The following is a 12323-nucleotide window of genomic DNA, read 5'->3' on the forward strand; positions in this document are numbered from 1 at the left end:
ACAATTAAGATAGATTCATGTTCCCACTGAAACAGAATGAATTGCAGCAAATGACAGCCAGGATAAAATAACTGACTTTGTAAAATAAAAACTTAGCTCCACAAAAATACAAGAATTGTAATGAAATAGTCACGAAGAAAGCCATTATTGTATCACATGATTCTTTTTTAACTTTTCTCCCTTTTTATTTATTTATTTATTTATTTATTTTCTTTATAAAAGTAGTGTATCAGCCTTTAACATTAAGCTTACTTTCTCTCCAGGTTAGGAAAAGATTCTTCAGCAGAAGGCAGTGAACTTGGAACACGCTTCCCAGGGCAGTACACAGCCCTGAGCTGCCAGAGTTCAGGGAGTGTTTGGAAAGTGCTTTCATACATGGTTTGATTTTGGGTGCTCCTGTGTGGAGTCAGAAGGTGGACTCAGCGATCCTCATGGATCCCTTCCACTTAGGATACTCCATGATCTTGTCATTCTATGATATATTTTTTCTTAAACAGAAACTGGTGTCATTAAAAAGGTCAACAAAATGTGTTTTGTTTCTGTGTAGCCAGTGCAGAACAAAAGGATTCCTTCCAAAATATAAATTCATTTAGGATGAATATAGTAAAAAGTATAAGTCTTGCTTATGCAGACATAAACTGTGGGAAATATTTCAAAATCTTCTATAAAGGACACTATTCCCAACTCTACTTTATCATTTCAACCTTTGGCATTACGAAGGGCAATTCTAAGTGTAATTCCTGTTTAACTTGTTATTTCTGGTGTCCATAATTCCACTGTTGAGTTTCTGAGCACATTAGTTTCACTCTTCAGAACTGATGAACAGTGAAGGAAAGAAAGGTTAGCCACCCTTCTGCAGTGTTTCTCTGCTTAACCAATGTGTTTGTTTTTTTTTATTTATTTTGTTACAGAAAACCCATCTCTCATGCATTTTGTATGACTTAGATACCTAATGCATGTTCTAGTATTTCGTTCTGAGCACTATAGTCACCGTTAGATATGAAAATCAACAGAAAATCCCATTCATTCATTCATTCTAGTGGGGATTAAGTATTTGTGTATTTTTATAATATTTATTTAAATTACTTTTATGTAATCACTGTATATTTCAGATTGAAAAGGACCTCTGGAGGTCATCTAATCCATTCCTTGCTTAAAACAGGCCTAGTTAGGTAAGCTTGCTCAGGGCTATGTCCAGCTGAAAATCTAATATCTCCAGATCTGTAGATTTCACAGTTTCTCTGGGTAAATTGATCTGGGCTTTGACAGCTCCCATGGTAAAAAATATATATATATAAAAATTCCTGATATTTAATCAAATTTTCACATTTCATTCTGTCTGTTGCCTCTCACCGTGCGACTTCATACCTCCAGGTAGAGTCCCTGTCTTTTCTGTATCTGCAGATCAATTTGGCTCTGTCTGCAGAACCATCTTGTTGGATTTATTCCCAAGAGTCCACTTATTTCTATAAAACACTGGGAGAAGCAGAGCCACCAACAGCCCATGTATATCTAAAAGTAAATTTTTATGTTCACATTATAATTAGTGGGGTTCTGAGACTTGATTCATTTGCTCACAGACCTAAGTGAATGCACTGTACTCTTGCATATATGAGACATCTATGAGGATCTAACAGATGGGAGACAGGATTTGTGGGAGATCTCTGTTCTAGGATGGCAACAGGAGACTAGTTAAAACACCCCACAGCATCTCACGTTGAGGTAACCATTTCCTGGCTACCTGAAAACTCATTACTTGCCCGTTTCCTTTTTCACTTGCAGGAAAACCATGGAAACCTTTTCCCCTTTCTGCTACTTCTACTTCTCTGTGTAGTAGTATGTCAGCCTGCTGTCATGATTCAATTATCACCTAATTGGAAATATGCTTGATTATGAATTGCACACTTTATTAAAATTAATTTGAACATAAATAGCAGTTCAGTAATATACACTGATGTCATTTGGTGTAACTAGCAAAGATGCTTTTTCCATACTTCACTGATGCTTATTTCAAGCCTGTGAAAAACTGTTTCATTAAATATTTATCAGAATGCAATGAAAAGTGTGAGTCCTTCCTTACGCCCTGTTTCTGTAGTATGTGAAATGCACATTGTAGACTTTTTCTCCTGTTTTATGTTAGGTTTAATTATTTCTTGCTTTCCTTTCTTTGGCCATCTTTTTACAAATACATATATATAATACATCTACTTGAATATAACCATACATTTATCTTCTGCAATGTGTACAACAATACATCATCTCATTAAGTCATTTGAGGAGAATATAATGAGCATCATTGGAATGTAAGCTTTATTGTATATAGAAGCTGAAGTCTTCATAACTGTCTTTGACTGTCTTTCTTGACTAGTGGGATTAATTATATATCTCACAGATGCCTGTCATGCACTCTGTTTATGCAATAGGGAAATGAAATAGGATAGTTAATTTTCTTTTATTCTGTTAAAATGCCAAGGTTTAATTAAACTGCTTCAGCTTAAGTATTGCACAGCTACTTTCAGCTGTCATGAAGCATACTAGAAATTGATTTGCCATTGCCTACATGCCCAAGAATGCATTCAGCAGGCACTGTAATTTCACTCAAAATTGTTTTTATTAATCATAGCTACTTTCCAATTTTCAGGGAGTAAAAACAATGCAGGTGCCAGATAGCTGAAATTTACATTCAGTTTTGAATAACAATTGTCTTTCTTTCACTTTTTTTTTCTTTTATATGAGTAAGATCTTTACAGCAATTAAATTTCATGCGTTCTTGAAGATTTTATATAATTATTTCAGCTATAAAATAACGATTAGACAGTGCCATGAATTAGCAAGACAATTACAAAGCAATAAAGCCATCATTTTTACAATTATGAGAAATAAAAACATAGCAACAGGCAATGAAAAATAACCACACACATGAAGCAGTACTTATTTATATCTAACGTACAATAGCCACAATCCAGAGTATTTTGAGAACTGTTGGCAAAAGTGACAGTAAGGTTGCTCACTTCAAGTAGTCCACACCTAGCCTGCTATCCAGTGATTTAAATGATCCAACAACCATTGTGAACAACAGAATGCAGCAATTTCTGAACCTGTATTTCCTTTTAAAAAGCACAAAACCTAAATATACAGGGAAACTTGAGACCCATAGCATTTAGTTTCTATTACTGTGACTAAAGGAAATTCTGATGTCAGGAAGACATGAAAATTCTGACATTTTTAGTAAAGGTACTGATAGCGGTTGATGCTACCCTATAATTTACTTCTGGGTAAAATGTTTTATTGGGGTGATCAGGTCCAAATACCTGATTCAAATCTGATAGATGCTTATCTGAACTTCTCTTTCCTATTCAGTTTCCTTCAGCCCAAAATTAGACATGTAATTCTTTTTGAAACACTGAGCTTGATTTCACTGGTAGTTTATGCCACCTAATTTAGTTTGTGCCACCCAAGTTAGTTGCTGTCTTGCTTGTTGTGCAAGCAGACCTTTTGTTGGTTTTTTTTTTTTTGTTTTGTTTTGTTTTTTTTTTTAGACTACTCCTTTCTTCCCCAAGTATTAAGTAAGTAACCTGAGTGATACCAATACAAATACAAGCAGAACATTACTTGGTGACAATTTCACCAAAACATGACAACAACAACAAAAACAAAAAAAAAAGGAATTTCAAGTAACTGAATGTGGAATTCTAGAATATAATTCATGTTAATACTGTTGGAGGACAGTGAACTATATCTTTAGGAACTGCAGCAATAGACTATTTTATGCTATTAAATTGAAAGGCAGTAATCCAACATAGTCCATGTGTCCATGTGTGTTTCCACGCCCAGTTTTTTAAATGGGTGTTGAGATATTAAAGTTACCAAAAATTGCTGTATAATACTTTTTTTATATGAAGAACCAAGTGTAATAAGTGGTTCTAAATATCCAATGTCATTTTGGCAGGAGGAGTGGATGGTAAATCATAACGTCGTGTAAACTGGCATGGATCCTTTCCTCTTAGAGGGTGTGATGTTGATGAGGATCTGGACCATAAAACAGAGAGTTAAATAAGAAAGAAAAACTTTACTTTCATGCCCATCCATCAAGTACTCTTGTGACATTTCATTTAAAATAAAAAATTCAGCTGATATAACACACCATAGAATCTCTAAGTAAAATTCTCATCATAGTTGTGTTGTTTCTGGAACAGTGGAGCTCCTTGCATTTTAATTTTCTTAGGTTTGTCTACCACACTTGGTTTATTTTAAAAGTGCACACTGTGAAGCTGAAAATACTTTTCTGGGAGATTACCTTCACTTTTTCCCTTTGCTTCAACTGTCGTCTGCCTCAAATACAGTAAGTGACATTATTTCATACTCTTTCATGCAGGGATGCACTTAATAGGCTCACAGGAAAGAGTGATCATTATATGACTGTAGCTTGATTGCCTCTGGATAACTCTCATAGGTTTATTTCTTCATTTTAGCAAGGAATGGAAGCTACCACACCTCACATTGCAGATTTATGAATCTAACTTCCACTGGTGTCAGAAAACGTCTGTGTAGCAATAAAATGGCCGGTGCTTGCATATTCATAGATCACTCCATAAATAAAAAATAGATTCTTGGGGGAATCAAACATGGAATATAGTGATGTCTAATAATTTTTAAGGAGATAAATGCCACCGAAGGGGAAAAAAGCCTTTTAATCGGAATAATAAAGGAAAAAGATGATGGAAAAAAAAAAGCAAAAAAAAAAAAAAAAAAAGCTAATTAGTAGAATTTATTTACTCACTCATTATTCTTTCATTTATTTATTTGATAAAACCTTTAGCCAAGTATAAGTGATTTTAGAATAAGGAGATAGAATGACATCAATGAAAACTCACATTTTCCCATCTCCTTTCAGGGAAGCAGCACTCTGACACACTCATCACTGTTGTCCAACAGTGTACCTGTCTGTGCAATGACACTCACATATTTATAATGCTTACCTGCATTAACAGAATTTTTGTGTGTATTTATTGAGAAAACAACATATATTTAGGCTCATATAATAGATTTTAGGAGCTGCATATCCCTCTTTTACTCCCCCTGAACTTTCGTGAATCAGTCCTGGAAGTTTCCGTAGTGCGTGGGGATAGTACAGTAGGAGTATGGGTAATGGGATGAAAGTAAAGCATAGGAAGTTCTGCACAAATGTGCGGAAGAACTTCTTTACAGTGAGGGTGACGGAGCACTAGAACAGGCTGCCCAGGGAGGTGGTGGAGTCTCCTTATCTGGAGATATTTAAGACCCGCCTGGATGCCGACCTGTGTGACGTGGTGTAGGGAGCCTGCTTTGGCAGGGGGGTTGGACTCGATGATCTCTAGAGGTCCCTTCCAACCCCTACAATTCTGTGATTCTGTGATTCTGTGATTCTGTTTCCTTGAGCATTTTCCAGTTTATCTTTAAATTTCAATGTACATTTATTGTTACAGCTTTGGATAGTTTTTTAAAAAACATAAAAGGTGTTGTCAAGCTGATGATAGAATAATGTATATTAAAATTAATTAGAATAAAGCAGTAAATTAATATTTGTATTTCCTTTATGACTTATATGGAAACAGAATAACAATAGAAAAGGTGAAATCAGAAATATCTATTTAGTTACACTTGAGGTTAGGAATTTATAATGGTGTGTAACCTTCTCTATAGATGTGTGCAGTGTAGTAGTATGCAGTTGTAGGGGGCAAACAGCCATCTTTCAGGAACAGATTTTTAATGGGCTTTTTTTCTGTTATTAGTTTAAAATTTTGCTATCATACAGCACAATAAGTACTTGTGAAATAGAGTCACAGGATGATAGGATATCCTGAGTTGGAAGGGACTCTTACCGGACCACCCAGAACCCAATCCCTGTGTCTGAGAGTGCTGTCAAAATGATCTCCCTGAGCTGTGCCCACTACCTTGGGCAACCTGTTCCATGCGCACCTTGCCCACTGTAGTCCTCCTTCAGGTGCACTCTAATAGTTTTATGTTCTTCCTAAACCAAGTACTGTGCTTTTATTAAAAATGGCAGAATTAGTTGCTCTTTTGTGCAGTTAGTTATTCCTCTCTATTGAATATAAATAGGGCCTGGATGATGTAGATGTATCGAATAATGCCAAATGGGTTAATAAAGATAAATAAGGAAAGAGTAATCCTAAGCAGCATTTATATATGTATTTTTATGATTTCTGCAGGTAATATGTGCAAACGTAAAGTCTTTCTACTCTTCATTATGTCTGCATAATGAATATGTATATTAGCATGTTGCTCCAGAACATGCCTGCCATATAACTCCAGTGTGCTTATAAGCAGAGGTGCTCCCAATGATGCACTGATGCTATACAAACTACTTAGTTAGATGTTACAAAAAAGTAATCCCAAAAACACAATTTTGTGCTCTTGTCTCATGCCCATTCCCACCAAGACAAGGCCTGAGTGGGTTAGCACTGCTATCATAATGTTAGTGGTACAAACAGCATTACATTGCAGCTTTAGTAGCTCTAGGGACACACTGAAACTTTACCAGTTTTATCTTCCCAGGTTGGAACAGGTATCTCTGGAGCATATAAAGTTGTTCCACATATGGCTTTTCACACGGTTTGGCTGTACTGAGAAATGGATGAGAGCTGACTGAGAGGATTGCTTCAGCTTGGTTCAGTTATGCTGAAGAAGGTATATCATGAGGATTATACTGGCAGATGCTCTGTCTCATTAATCATAAAATCTCATTAAATACATGTAGTAAAAACAGACTCATAGTTAAATGGTCACATAGTATCTCTCACATCTGTAGACTCTCTTTGGAGTTGACTCCAAGTTAATTTATGAGAGCTGGGGAGTGAAGATGCACAGTGCAGTACAATTGCATCCTGCTTTCCCATGTGTTTTCTTTCTCTTAGTTTCAATCTGACTATGTCATTGACATCTCATCAAAGATCATCACAGAAGCATGCTGCCACCTGTCTGTTGCTATGAGACTAGATTAATTTTAAGATGAATTTTATCTCATTATAAAAGGTATTATCTGACTAATTAATGAATTTCCTGGCCTTAGTGGTCCCTTTTTTATGAATAACTCTTCTGTCACAGTGTTTCAGACGGAACATAGAACAGTTCTCTGCATTACATTACCTTTCTATTACTATTTCTATTACTATTACTATTTCTATTCCTATTTCTATTACTATTTCTCTGCATTACAGTGCCTTTCAAGATATTCTAAAGATGCTGATTGGAGCTGACATCTTGATCCCATTTCAAATTTTCAGCGATGCATGTTTAATAATTATTTTACGACAAACGTCTTCTCATAGCAGCCTTTGTTTCCATAGACTTTATGAAAATCATACACAAAGTATATTTGGCTGATACCTTGTCCTTTATCATTTGGAATTTATAGTGTTAATGATACATAGTGAAGCAGAACAGACTGATATATGAATCAAAAAAGAATAGTGACCTATTCCCTGGAGAATATGGAGGTTATCTGGTCTCTTCCCATTCGTACTTGAATTAATTGAAAAAATAGATTAGCCTATGTCAAGCATCTGACAAATAATTAAAAATGTAAAAGAAAATCGCAGGTCACACAAGTTGAATATAGCATCTCTACTTGGAGAGAAGTTGTATGGCTTCATGCTTTTCTTGTACACTTCATCCTCTAGACTATAACTCTTCTGGGTTGTATCTTGGTTTACAAGATGAACAAGATAGACAGGAGAACAAATTCAGAATTTATTTTGTGTTTTTAACAAATTTCTTGAAATGTGAGAGTAGTAGAACCTCCTATAACTTGGAAAAGGGATTATTAACAATTGTGATGCACAGACCTCTCCTAGTTTATAAAACTGATTTGGATTTATATAGGTTGTCTGAGAATAGAGTGCGCAGGTTACTGATTGCATTCATAAAACAGGAAGCTTGCTATTTGGCAGAGGTGCATATAGTCTATGTCTCCCAAATGACAAACATAATGATTAGCTAAAAGGAAAAAGGAATAGAATGAGTCTTGTAGTAAAGCAGGCAATACTAAATTGTGCAAAGAGCAACTGATTAATGTAAATGCATTCTAAGCAAATGATTGATTAGCAAGAATGGCTAATACATGAATTAAGTCACATTTTTCACTTCAAAACTCTGTGGTCTCACATTTCAAAACTGTGTATAATTACAATGATTATGTATGCAAATCAGATAATGACACATGCAAGTAGCCACTTAGATGCACAACTGTCCATTTGCATATAAATTTGCATGCAGTCACATTATAGTCTCATTAAGTATGGAACTTTGATTAATTATGTGGGTACGGTTATCCTCTGAAAGAAATAGAACCTCAGGTAAAAATAGTTTATAAGTGCAATAGAAGGTGTCTAAGCATCTCAAAACAAATTTAAAATTGCATGGATAAACCTTAATTCTAGCATATTATAATCTTAGTATGCTGAATTTTGCAGCCTTAATGTTTTTGTTATTGCTGTTGTTTTTTTAAACACTGCTTTTAAGTTATGTAAATTAGTATTAATACTGAACCATGCACAGAAATGTTATTTTATAAATGAATAGATTTTTAAGGTGAGATCACGTCCTTGAGATTTTGAAATCTAATGTCATTCAGGTTACAATGAACAGTTAGAGAAATACTAAATCTTGGCATATAATATGCTCGTGGTTACATCTGTCTACGTCTTAATGTCTTTGCAAATCTGGCCTTAAATCACTTTTCAAAAGACTGTGTCTTAAAATTCCAGGTAACCTAGGTCCTTTAGAATGCTAATTCAATGTATTATTTCAGCAGATTTTAACATTTTTCATCAATCATCCGTCACAAAGTGCATAAATTAGTTTTGAAATCTTGACCTTCAGTCTTTCCTATAACCACAGTGGCACAAAGACCTTTGGAGAAAAATGCGGAAAAATGAGATCCTAATTTATTACTGATTTTTCTTTAACCCCTAAATATTCTCATATTATGTAACCTATGATTATAAAATGCATTCTAAAGTACTGCTGAGGTAGATTCCCAGAAATCTGTTGATTAATCTAGGTACTACTTTCATTCTGTAAGTACTTTTACAACAGATTATATTTTTTCCCTTTCTTTTTCAAAATAAAGCTTTAGAATCAACCGTTAAAATGGAAAGCTGTAAGACTTCAGTGGATGCCTGGAAGTATTAGTTTAAGTGTCATGACAGCTCAGAATCTCTTGCCTCAGTTAGAAATTAGAAGGGGCTATTGGATAAGTAGTCTTTCAGGGTTTACGGCTGTGATATATATTGTGTAAAACTCAGTGTACCCTAAACCCCTTTGCCAGCTGTTGTTCTTGAATAGCTTTCAAAAAGAACATTACGTTTTAAATGTGAAAAGACACTGTTGTTATCTTTTAATGATGGAATATGGCTGAGGAGAATAAAATGTCTGAGTAAATGTTTCTGTAAGTTTATTTTTTATGAACTTCTGTTCAATAGTGGGGAAACCCCTTTGTTTTAGCCCATGATAATCTGAACGTATAGTTCAGCTTTCTTTCAACCTTGTGAGGGCTTTTGAAAGGAGATCTGATGTTTCTAACCACTGAATCGTAGAACAGCTGATGTTGGAACATACCTCTGGAGATCATCTTGACCAACAGATGCTTAGCATAGCCAGCTGCAGCAGGTTACTCAGGGCCATTTCCAGTCAGGTTTTGAATATCTCCAAGGACAGAGACTCCACAACCTTTCTTGGCAATGTGTTCCCATACTTGATCACCTTTGTGATAAAAAAAAAAAAAAATAAAAAAATATTCAAATGTTTAAATGGAATTGCTAATATTTCCTGTTATAGTGGACCACTGGCTCTTTTTCTCTTCCCCCCACCAGGTCCTTGTAAACAAGATTCTTCACAAAAGTCCTCTTCTTGCAGCTAAATATTTGCTCTTTGCATGTCACATGCTTCAGTCCTTAATCATATTTGCAGATCTTCATTGATCTCACTCCATTATTTCTACAACTTTTTTTTGGTATCAGGTAGCTCAGCACTGACACTGACCTTCAGGTGTAGCCTTCCATAGTGCCAAGCAGGGTATAAGGATCACCACGCCGAACTTGCTGGCAATATTTTCTTTAATAGTAACAAGGATGTTCCTGGTCTTCTTTGCTGCAAGGATGCATCACTAACCCATGTCTTCAGTCTGTTGTGATCCTTCTGAATGGTAGCATAGCTATCTATGCAGCAGCCTTTCCTCTTAATTTTGTAACAAAGGACACAAGTTGCCCCATTGTTCTGCTCATTACTGAAGTTACTAAACAGTACTGATTCCTGGATTATTCCAATGGAGTCTGGCCTCCAGCTAGATTTACTGTCACTGATCACAAGACACTGAGACTGCCCATTTAGCAAGTTTTCAGTTCACCTTATTGTCTACTTATCTAGCCTGTGCTTCATTCGTTTTTCATGAGAATGTTAAAGGACAAAGTACTGAAATGCTTGCTCAAGTAGAGAAAAATAGTATATAATTCCTTGTCTACTAAGATACTCATTTCATCAGTCAAAGCTGTCACATTGTTCAGGCATGATATTCCCTTTGCAAATCCATGTTTACTACCCCCAGTCACATCTAGTCCAACTTCTCTGCAATGAACTGGGACCCCGACAGCTAGATCAGGTTACTCAGAGCCCCATCCAGCTAGACCTTAAATGACTCCAGGAATAGGGGCATGTGGTTATCATTTATGAAGATATTAAAACGTGCTGGTCCCAGTACTGACTGGAGAGGGACACCACTTGTCACTGATCTCCATCCAGACACTGAGACACTGACCACCACTCTCTGGGTACAATCTCACAACCAGTTCCTTGTCCATCAAACAGTCCATCCATCAAATTCATATTTATTCATATTTCTTCCATTTGGGGAGAAGAATGTTGAGGGGGACCATATCTTGCAGAAGGCCTTTTTTTTTTTTTTTTTTTTAAAGAACCATATTAAATAGGTCCTAAAGCTCAGTTACACCTTCAAAGAAAAGATGCTTAATACTTAATATGTCTGATACTTGGAAAACTTGCGATAAAATTGTATAACATCAATAGTGGAGTAAAAGAAAAACTAAAAAGAGAGAAGTAATAAACTAGCAGAATAGATGCTGTGTTAAACGTTATTGTTGGCAGTGACTTTTAGGCTTGTAATAATTAATATTATCCCCATGTGAAGTACTAGAAGGAAATGTCTAAGGCTTTAAAGGAAACATAAAAGGTTATATTGGTTCTTCATGGATGTCAGTTTTTATGAAAATGAAAATCACTGGGTACAGAAAAATATTCAGCATTTTAAATGCATTTGACTTTGTGGTAAATAGAGTTAAGGAAGTATTCTAAATGACAAAACCTCTATGTTTGCAAGCTGATTGAAACAGAAGTGTATACATACTTAATGTGATACAAGACTGTATTTTAAAGGCAAGGTAGAGACTAAAAATATAATAATTAAACATCAATGTTAAAGCATGTGCTTAAGAAAATCTTGAAAACTCTACAAAAATATTTGTTTTCCTGTGCTACACATAGATATTTACAATATGTACCTTCAGTGTGTTCACTAAATTTATGTCCTCTTGCCTGGCCCAAATGACGTGTGAATACTGCTTTTCATTTCTTGTGCATAGGAATTGGAGACATATATTCCTGAAGTATTATGATAGCTCCTGAATTAATTGAAAGTACAAGGTTTAATTTAAGAATATCCATAGTATAATAAAAACTAATTTGCATTAATATAATGAAGCGTTTAGTATAAATTATTCCAGTGAGAGCAGCTACAAAAATTGTTTTGAAGGATTTATTTTCCACTTACAAGTTTCTTTCTTAATGAGGATTACATCCTCAAAGGGGAACAAGTAATTGATAAAAATAGTTTTATGCCTTTCAATAATACTTTCAGTTCCGTTATCTTGTTCTAGACTAAGATGCTAAAGGTTTACAATTCTGGACAATGAAATAATAACCATCTCTAAATCCTCACTGTAGACCAAAGTTTTATATTGTTAACTGCCTGCCTTATAAAACTCACCTAACACAGATGTTCAAGGTCTCAGAATTTCCTTTTCTGCTTTGTTCTATTCAATGGAAGCAGATTTCATTTCATTCTATTATACAACGAAAACAAATATCTGAATTTGTTACATGATAGTGGTTTTATTAATATTGTAGTAAAATAGTTTACAACTCAGTGACAAAGTTTGACTGCTGTCAGTGTGAAATTCACAGCAAGTATAAAAAGCAGCCCTTGTGATGTTTGTTAATATACGTAATACCTCTTAAGTATAACTATAGTC

This window comes from Coturnix japonica, chromosome 1 (genome assembly GCF_001577835.2).
Source record: "Coturnix japonica isolate 7356 chromosome 1, Coturnix japonica 2.1, whole genome shotgun sequence".
Taxonomy (NCBI): Eukaryota; Metazoa; Chordata; class Aves; order Galliformes; family Phasianidae; genus Coturnix; species Coturnix japonica.